Genomic DNA, 10,293 nt, shown 5'->3' on the forward strand with positions numbered 1-10,293 from the left:
TGACATCGGTTTGAAGTTTTTCCAAGGGTTTCATGGCTGTCAAACGGAGCAAGCTCATGCACAGACCCTAAGGAATGTGGTGTTGGGCACCTGCAAGTTTAGTGCTCAGATGGCTTCGGAAGGCGGGATTGTGGATTCTATTTACACGGACTCGCCTCAGACGTTGGAGTCTGCCATTAAAGAAGCTCAGAAATTGGCCGGAAGGGGTTGAAAGAAGGAGATTTACAGTGAACTCAGTTGTGCATGTAGTGTCAGAGGTTCGAATCTCACATTAACCATGGGGTCTGAGTTTGATGGAGTGTTTCTATTCACAATGCCTTTGGATTTCTCATTGGTCTGTCTGCATTTTGGATAGCTTGTTGGTAGTACAACTAGAAAAGATAAGTTAATCTCTTGCATAGAAAGATAAGGCCAATAATGTTCATGTTCTTTACAGTAAATTCCTTATTTTTGTGCACAAAATATTGCAAGGTATTGCAAAGTTCTTATGCATTAAAATATTGCAGAGATATAAGATATTTGTTGCTTAGTTTATGCACAGCAAAAGCTAAGTAGTTTTGAGATTTTCTTGAGTGTTAAAAGCTAAGTAGCTTTATTATTTCTTTGAGATAAATTACACAAGATTCTTGCTAAGTACCCAGGATATCCTCTTGAGAAGAGATGTAGGAGACATCTAAAGTTCTTGAGGAGATTTTATTTTATATTTTCTTAGTAAAGAAAATATAATAGTACATGTAGATAAAGATTATATATCCCTCTTGGTAAAGAAAATAGGGTTTTTACTTGAATAACCTAAAGAGGGTTTTTACTTAAATAGCCTTAGTATGGGTAATTTAATATATTACTACATGTAGATTAAGGTTATATATATTCCTCTTGTAAAGAAAACATATTACCGCATGTAGGTAAATATTGATTACTATATATATATATTTTCTCGATAGAGGAAAATATATTACTACATGTAGTTAAAGGTTGTTATTACTATATATAGGAAAAGATGGTTATTATATATATTTGCAACATTAAAAGATAAGTAACATTTATTGTCTTTATATAACATGCATATGTGTTTATGTAAGAAAAGATAGGATGAATTCTCTTTTCTTAAAAAGGGATTTCGTAGTCATTTTCCTGGAAGTGAATATAGATTAAAGAGGGTAATTTGTGAAATATTCTCATGGGTAGAGAGTTCTCTTGAAAAACAATACTTAGTTATGAGAAAATATAATAACCTATGCATAGATAAAATGCACAGAGATAAGTCATAGGAACCTTCTTTGGAAAGAATATATCTTTTTATGCATGAAAGATAAGTTAATGGTGTTAATCCCTCTGTAAGAGTTTGTAAAAGTTACATGTTTTGGTGAGTAAAAAGGTAAAGGATTTGTGTGTTGCATATTGGATAGTTTGATTTAATTGCATGGTTAATGCATAAAGGGTTACCATTATTGTTATCTTAGTTCTTATGCCCTAAGGAAAGGTTGAATATGATACTTTCTTGAGAACAAATGCACAAGAACTTTTTTATGATACTTTCATGGAAACAAATGCATAATAACTTTGTACATAAATGATAGAGAACAATGTTGGGTTCTTGAAAAAATTAAAGAACACATATGCAAAAGCATACAAACATTAGTTTATTACATGTATGAAGATATAACTATTGTGTTATATATTTTAAAGAGAAACATGGATTTGTAGAACTATTGGGTTAGATCTTTTAAAGAGAAATATGCATTAGTGTGAATAAGAATTGTGGAAAGTAAAACAAGTATTTACTTGAATATATGTACTAGTTAATTATTATGACATGCTTGATAATTATTTGTGCACAACGTTGTTAGAAGAAGCATGTTGTGATATTATATTTACAACTCATGCATAGGGGTAGATGTTAAAAGGTCACCTTTAGAGACTGATTATTAATTGATTAATATTGTATCTAATCTTGTTGCCAAAGCTTGTTGACGACAACAATGACAAGAAACGATGGCGGTTTGTGCCAAAGAAAAATGATGTTTAACATTGTGGTAGGTAAAGAACTAATGGTCCATGCTCATGAGTACGAGTTGCGGGATCGTACATTGATAGAACAATCATGCCACAAGGATGTAGAGAGTGGTGATATGTAGGTAAAGGGTTTCATGGAAAATGTAATAGCTTTTAGCTAGTTATGTGACATTTTAATGATATTTCATTGTAATATTTTATAACAATGGATAAGGGATGGAATCCCTTATAAGCCATTGAGTGGGGTGAAAACCCTCATGAGCGTCTAATAATAAAATTTAATGTTTGTTGGTTTTTACCCTACGGGGTTTCCAGGGTATATCGATGTTCAATGATGTGATTGCTTATTGTGTCAGATTGATGGTGTTGAATCCTTGATGATGTTGATTCCTTATTTGATGTGATAATCATAATGTCAAGTATGTGATTAATTAATATGGTTAAGGAAATCATGAAATGGATGCAAGGTTCATGAGACAATTTATGTTAATATACTACAACAGTGGTTGTCAATGGTTATGCAACTTACTGTCCTCTATTGCAATTTACTTTATGTACTAATGAACATTATATCTAATGGTTAATGAGGAATGTGGAGTAGTGATTTTGAATAATTACTTGTGGGTAATTTGTGTAAAAAATTCTAACTCCCTGCTTTTACATGTGAGGTTACTGGGGTACGTTACAAGTGGTATCAGAGCTAAAGGTTGCAGCACTGGTGCCTTTGGGAATTGGTAAGCAGAAAAGAAATTGAGGTATGCCACCAGTGGGCATTAACTCAGGTATGAGTTTAACAATCTACATATTGATTTATGTAGTACACTACTTTTGACATGATATGTGTGATTCATGTTTATAACTGCTTTGAGTAGTAAGTAATAAAGTTTGCTGCAAAACTATGTTCATGACATTGGATTCTTGATGAGGATAAAAGACAATAAAACTTTTGTCACACTTAAGAACAATATTGAACACTCATTACACTTATGAACAATATTGAACACTCATTAAGGAAAGTGACAATCAACTACCAACTTTTGCTTTGCAAATATGGCAATAATAATGATACATTTAATGAACATGATTGAAGTTACAATGAACTAATTTTAATGAGTCAATGCATGAATGTAAAATACGGGGAATTTCCTTGAATATGATGATATAGTGTTTTAAAAGACATTGTAAGAACCCCTTTAGACTTTGAAAATAAACAATGAGTCGAGTAATGAGACTTGACTGTAATAACTAATTTTTTATTAAGTCTTGTCATGGATGCATTAAGATGGTTGGTAGTTGTGATTGGTTAGTGTTGTATGACTAACTAATAGAACTTATATGCATTAATTGAATTTGATTTAAGATTATTACAATTCGTAAACAAGTGATTATGGTAGTTACTTCATGTATCAGTCTGTTGATGACAATACACTATGGGAAATTGGAAATGTTTAGATTGTTAACTCAACTATTGTTGACATTTACACATTAATGAATATTTGCATATACTTTTATGCATGACAATATTGTATGCATGAAAACTAAAATGATTTGGAAAGTGAATACTTGTTAAATGATGCATATTTATAACTAACGTTGTTGATGGGATTAAGTCGTGGTAGCTTAATGGCAATAAGAAAACTCATCACGTAAAATGTTGCAATGAGAATTGCAATCATAAATGAGAAATTATAATGTTATATGATATGCATGATTGTGTTACTTGGAAAATCAAAATGAATATGACATGTATGTTTCTTATCAATCTAGATATTGTGGACCCATGTTAAGTGTAAATGCATGGTGTACATGGATGTTTCTTTTGTTAATCGTAATGTGCATATGTTTTACTATGTAAATTACTGTGGGTAAGAGTGATAAAAGAGAAATTTAACATGTCAAACAGTCGTGGATAGATGTGAAAGGCTAGAATGCCTTGGGTTGATGGCTGTTACCTGCCCGGAGGGGTTGATGGTACTTGCCTGCCTGGATTTCCTCTCCCTAGAGATAAATGATCTCAGTAAGGGAAAAGAGTTTGCCAAGATGGTGAAGAGGGTAAAAAGCCTGAGGCAACTTTATTGATTTGGAGCCTGTTGGAGGAGGCCCAAAATTCCTCATAGACAGGACGCTGTCAGAGGAATAGGCAGGATGCTGCCAAGAGGAATCTTATATTGGACCCTATGTGGTCATTGGAATTCTTGAGCTGGTTGGCCAGTGGAATTCCATACTAGACTTGGTATTGCCTTTGTCAAATAACTGTCTGGATGTGAAAATGACTCGATCTGGTTGTGGAAACCAGTTCCCATGGGTTGGGAGGAGCATTATTTTTCCACTATGGTTTTTGTAGGAGGACAAATTAATTAATTAGTTATGTGTTGTGTCAAAAAAAATGAATTTTATATATAATTGTGAAAAAAAAAATGTCATGCACATTTTAACACAAAAGGATTTTAGTGCTCAGTAAGGAGTTATTGGAATTTTAGTTCCTTTATTGTATTACCAATCTTGTAAACATCTTAGTAGGGGCTAAGACAATTTTCACTTGATGCAGTGATTGACTGTTTTGATGATTAGAGAGCTAGGTGCTCTTTTGGTACTTTTAGAAGTACTTTGTGGATGTCTTTAGTGAGAGTTAATACAGTGTGCTTGTGGAGCAGTGATTTATCATTTTGATGATTAGTGTTAGTGCTCTTTAAGTACTTGTAAAAGTACTGTGATTTAAATATCATCTAACATTGCACAATTGATTGATAGTTAAAAGTATTTCATTTGACTCAGAATATTGTGACTAATGCGATTGAATTTGTTAGTCATACATTACAGGTTACTTACCATGGAGGGTTGATGGGTTGTCCAACCACTATTAAAATGCTTACGTGAAAGTGCTCATGATTTTCAAGAGTAGATGGTAAGTAATGGTAAGTTGACATAGAGATTTGTTTTTGTATATTATGAATTTGAATAAGGGCTAAGCGATGGAAATTAGAACTTGCATATTTTTGCAGTTATAAATGCTTATGACTATTGATTTTTTCTTATGTTATAACATTACAATTTTTGTTTATTGTCATTCCTTGGAATGAAATCTTTGATTTTAAAGAGGAAGGGTCACTTTTTGTGTAGTTTAGATGGTTATATCATGAGTAAAATATAAAGTTCCAACGAGAAATGAACACCGAGGATGGTGTTCTTGTTAAGGGGGGGAGTATGTAATATCCCTATCATAAATACTCAATGTAAAATCAAACAGTTATGAATTAGTAATTTTAAAAGCTATGAATCAGTTACAAAAACTAATTCCTGATATTCGTAAAACGGAATGAGGATGAAAGGAAGAGGGGAACGCAATCTGTGGACACGCTGGGGGCCGGGGGGTTTCATGTTGGCCTGGTGCACAAGTACAGTTTGATGAGAGAAGACCGAACTATGCTATACATGAGTGAGCTTGACATCAGTTTGAAGTTTTTCCAAGGGTTTCATGGTTGTCAAACGGAGCAAGCTCATGCACGGACCCTAAGGGATGTGGTGTTGGGCGCCTACAAGTTTAGTGCTCAGATGGCTCTGGAAGGCAGGATCATGGATTCTATTTACGCAGACTCACCTCAGACGTTGGAGGCCGCCATTAAAGAAGCTTAGAAATTGGTCGGAAGGGGTTGAAAGAAGGAGATTTACAGTGAACTCAGTTGTGCATGTAGCATCAGAGGTTCAAATCCCACAGTAACCATGGGGTCTAAGTTTGATGGAGTGTTTCCGTTCACAATGCCTTTGGATTTCTCGTTGGTCTGTCTGCATTTTGGATAGCTTGTTGGTGGTACAACTGAAAAAGATAAGTTAATCTCTTGCATAGAAAGATATGGCCAATAATGTTCATGTTCTTTAAAGTAAATTCCTTATTTTTGTGCACAAAGTATTGCAAGGTATTGCAAAGTTCTTATGCATTAAAATATTGCAGAGATATAAGTCCTCTTGAAAATATTTGTTGCTTAGTTTATGCACAGTAAAAGCTAAGTAGTTTTGTGATTTTCTTGAGAGTGTTAAAAGCTAAGTAGCTTTATTATTTCTTTGGGATAAATTACACAAGATTCTTGCTAAGTACCCAAGATATCCTCTTGAGAAGAGATGTATGAGACATCTAAAGTTCTTGAGGAGATTGTTGTTTTATATTTTCTTGGCAAAGAAAATATATTAGTACATGTAGATAAAGATTATATATTCCTCTTGGTAAAGAAAATAGGGTTTTTACTTGAATAACCTAAAGAGGGTTTTTACTTAAATAACCTTAGTATGGGTAATTTAATATATTACTACATGTAGATTAAGGTTATATATTCCTCTTGTAAAGAAAATATATTACCACATGTAGGTAAATATTGATTATTATATATATATTTTCTTAGTACAAGAAAATATATTACTACAAGTAGTTAAAGGTTGTTATTATTATATATAGGAAAAGATGGTTACTATATATATTTGCAACATTAAAAGATAAGTAACATTTATTGTCTTTATATAACATGCATATGTGTTTATGTAAGAAAATATAGGATGAATTCTCTTTTCTTAGAAAGGGATTTCGTAGTCATTTTCCTGGAAGTGAATATAGATTAAAGAGGGTAATTGTGAAATATTCTCATGGGTAGAGAGTTCTCTTGAAAAACAATACTTAGTTATGAGAAAATATAATAACCTATGCATAGATAAAATGCACAGAGATAAGTCATAGGAACCTTCTTGGAAAGATTATATCTTTTTATGCATGAAAGATAAGTTAATGGTGTTAATCCCTTTGTAAGATTTTTCAAAAGTTACATGTTTTGGTGAGTAAAAAGGTAAAGGATTTGTGTGTTGCATATTGGATAGTTTGATTTAATTGCATGGTTAATGCATAAAGGGTTACCATTATTATTATCTTAGTTCTTATGCCCTAAGGAAAGGTTGAATATGATACTTTCTTGAAAACAAATGCATGAGAACTTTTTTATGATACTTTCATGGAAACAAATGCATAATAACTTTGTACATAAATGATAGAGAACAATGTTGGGTTCTTGAAAAAATAAAAGAACACATATGCAAAATCATACAAACATTAGTTTATTACATGTATGAAGATATAACTATTGTGTTATATATTTTAAAGAGAAACATGGATATGTAGAACTATTGGGTTAGATATTTTAAAGAGAAATATGCATTGGTGTGAATAAGAATTTTGAAAAGTAAAACAAGTATTTACTTGAATATATGTACTAGTTAATTATTATGACATGTTTGATAATTATTTGTGCACAACGTGTTAGAAGAAGCATGTTGTCATATTATATTTACAACTCATGCACAGAAGTAGATGTTAAAAGGTCACCTTTAGAGACTGATTATTGATTGATTAATATTGTATCTAATCTTGTTGCCAAAGCTTGATGACGACAACAATGACAGGAAACGATGGTGGTTTGTGCCAAAGAAAAATGATGTTTAACATTGTGGTAGGTAAAGAACTAATGGTCCATGCTCATGAGTATGAGTTGCGGGATTGTACATTGATAGAACAATCATGCCACAAGGATGTAGAGAGTGGTGATATGTAGGTAAAGGGTTTCATGGAAAATGTAATAGCTTTTAGCTAGTTATGTGACATTTTAATGATATTTCATTGTAATATTTTATAACAATGGATAAGGGATGGAATCCCTTATAAGCCATTGAGTGAGGGGTGAAAACCCTCACGAGCATTTAATAATAAAATTAAACGTTTGCTAGTTTTCACCCTACGGGGTTTCCAAGGTATATCGGTGTTCAATGATGTGATTGCTTATTGTGTCAGTTTGATGGTGTTGAATCCTTGATGATGTTGATTCCTTATTTGATGTGATAATCATAATGTCAAGTATGTGATTAATTAATATGGTTAAGGAAATCATGAAATGGATGCAAGGTTCATGAGACAATTTATGTTAATATACTACAATAGTGGTTGTCAATGGTTATGCAACTTACTGTCCTCTATTGCAATTTACTTGATGTACTAATGAACATTATATCTATGGTTAATGAGGAATGTGGAGTAGTGATTTTGAATAATTACTTGTGGATAATTTGGGTAAAAAAATTTAACTCCCTACTTTTACATGTGAAGTTACCGGGGTACGTTACAAGAAGTTTGAAATTTTTTTTGAATATAGGGCACATCGCAATGAACGTCAGAGACAGTTGCATAAATTATGATTTTTTATAAGCGTAGTCTAACAAGGTGGAGGAGTTGCCCGGAAAGTTATGGAAATTCCAATTGCATAAATTATGATTTTTATAGGCATAGTCTAACGAGGCGGAGGAGTTGCCTGAAAAGTTATGGAAATTCCTCTCATATTTAGAGAAAATCCGGTAAAGATTTTTGTAAATCCAAATTAGGTGTCCTAGACGTTTTTGATGGTGCTAAATCCATTTCCACCATCAAAAACATGTTTCAAACACTACCTCTTGTCTACAAGATTTTTTGAATTTTTTTTGTCCAATGTTTCAAACACTACCTCTACAAGATTTTTTGAATTTTTTTTATCTAGATTCCGACCAGAAATGGCCGTCTGGGAAATTCCTCTGCCTCGTTAAACGACTCCATTTTTATAAGGCTGCCCAAATGGTGTATCAACATTTTTTAATACAAGTCACATCACAATGAACGTTAAATTATGATTTTTATATGGCTACCCAAATAGTGTATCACTATGGGTGTGCCAGTATGAAATCATTACAAAATAAGAAATTAACCAATAAAATGAGAAATTAACCAATAGATAGACACAAATATATATATATATATATATATATATATATATATATATATATATAGATTTTTTATAAAGTTAATTTTAAACCAAAAAAAAAATATTTTTTAGTAAAAAATTACTAATTGAGCAGTCAATATTTTTTTGAATATGTTATAGAGTCGTTTCTCAAACATTATATGTTATATAAGACGAATAATTAGGGTTTGTGATTCGACATTGATAGATACAACGATTATGTCATGTTACCATCATAGTTATGCCAAAAATCATAGTTATGCCAAAAACATTCCAAGGGTAAAAAATAAAAATATTTCAAAAAATTAAAAAAAAAATTATTTTATAAAATTAATTTAAAAAAAAAAATTAATTTTTAGTAAAACTAGCATTTGCACCAGATGTTGCAAAGGAGACGCCGTAAGGCATAAATTGAAGAACACAAATACAACAAAAGAATACTTTGATAAAGAATAAAAATATATTGAACGCTCAAATCAATGCCCCATTAACTAGAACCACTTAGTAGACATATTTATCAACATTAGGATTATACACAATGATCAAGAAATTTCCCATATACAAACAGCACCTTCCACAACAACCTTTTGTCACATCCACATTTTAAAAAATGCCTTGGAACGTGATTGGAATCTCCCATATTGCCTTTTTCATTATGCAAATAAATCTTCCACGGACAAAAATTTACAGCTAATTTGTTATAAGCGGGATTATGTTTTATTTATTTCCTTTACAATCTATCACTTTTAAATTTTAAACATGGTTCTCTGGTTTTAGGTCGCAAATTATGTGATAAAAATGTGCTCATCATTTTCATTATACCTATATTTTTTTCCATTTTGTAAGTATTTAGCACTAGCAAGCAATTGAATTTGCAACAAAAACGATCAAGAATAGCGGTTTTGTGAAAATTATTTATTATTTTTATTAGATTATTTTACAGAAAGTATGACCAACAATTAGGTTACAGAAAGTATTCCCAACAATTATTTTCTCTCTCATAAAGTGAAATTTAATGCAATCATCATCTCCATCAAATGAATTGTCCGAAGGTGGAATTTGGCCCTAGTTGCCAATTTTAACACTTTTGATCTTTCAATGGTCTTAAGTTCCAAATTTCACTCCACTAAAACCTGAACCCTTAGTAATGATGAGAAAGTTTTAAGTGGGGGAGAAAGCATAGTATGAATTCTATAGAAAGTTTGGAATGATCCCTCATCACATTTTAATTGGCATGGAAAGAACATTAAACTAAGGAGATAACTCCCTGTACTTTCATGGAATTGTTTTCAAAGTTTCAATTTTAATTTGAGAGCCACTCTTATAATCAATCACGTGCATTCTAAACTTTTCATTTAAACAAGACACAACTTTTCATTTAAACAAGACAATTTATACTTTTCATTTAAAGAAGACACTTTATTGTTTTCAAAGTTTCAATTTTAATTTGAGAGCCACTCTTATAATCAATCACATG

This window comes from Pinus tabuliformis, chromosome 7, assembly GCF_031772625.1.
Source record: "Pinus tabuliformis cultivar Carrire ecotype Pingquan chromosome 7, CPIR1, whole genome shotgun sequence".
In the NCBI taxonomy this organism is placed as follows: domain Eukaryota; kingdom Viridiplantae; phylum Streptophyta; class Pinopsida; order Pinales; family Pinaceae; genus Pinus; species Pinus tabuliformis.